The following is a 383-nucleotide window of genomic DNA, read 5'->3' on the forward strand; positions in this document are numbered from 1 at the left end:
AGGATTTCACCCACCCTGAGATATCTGCAAGGTAAACTTCTCCACCTTCCTTAGCCATGGTGGGCTCCCATGTGGGGTCAACAAGTCTGCCATGGTGGCATGACAGCTCCAGCAGCGCAGAGGTCTTTGTGGAGCAGTTGTACCAACCCACGTGTTCCTCAGGTGCTCCAGGGGCACCAACAGTGACGTCCAATTTGTGCCATGTTCAGGATTTGGACTGAGTACCCTCCCTTTGGCTGTGAGCTGGAGAGCCTACGTCTCACACAGACTTTTGTTCAGATCCCTGTATTTCGGTGTCTCGGTTGTAATCCGATGATTTGACGTGAGCTTCTGGCTGAGGGCAGAAGCTGTTGGCATTGAGGCAGCTGGGAAGTGCATTTCAG

Source organism: Apaloderma vittatum, unplaced genomic scaffold, assembly GCF_000703405.1.
Source record: "Apaloderma vittatum isolate BGI_N311 unplaced genomic scaffold, ASM70340v1 scaffold11205, whole genome shotgun sequence".
Taxonomy (NCBI): domain Eukaryota; kingdom Metazoa; phylum Chordata; class Aves; order Trogoniformes; family Trogonidae; genus Apaloderma; species Apaloderma vittatum.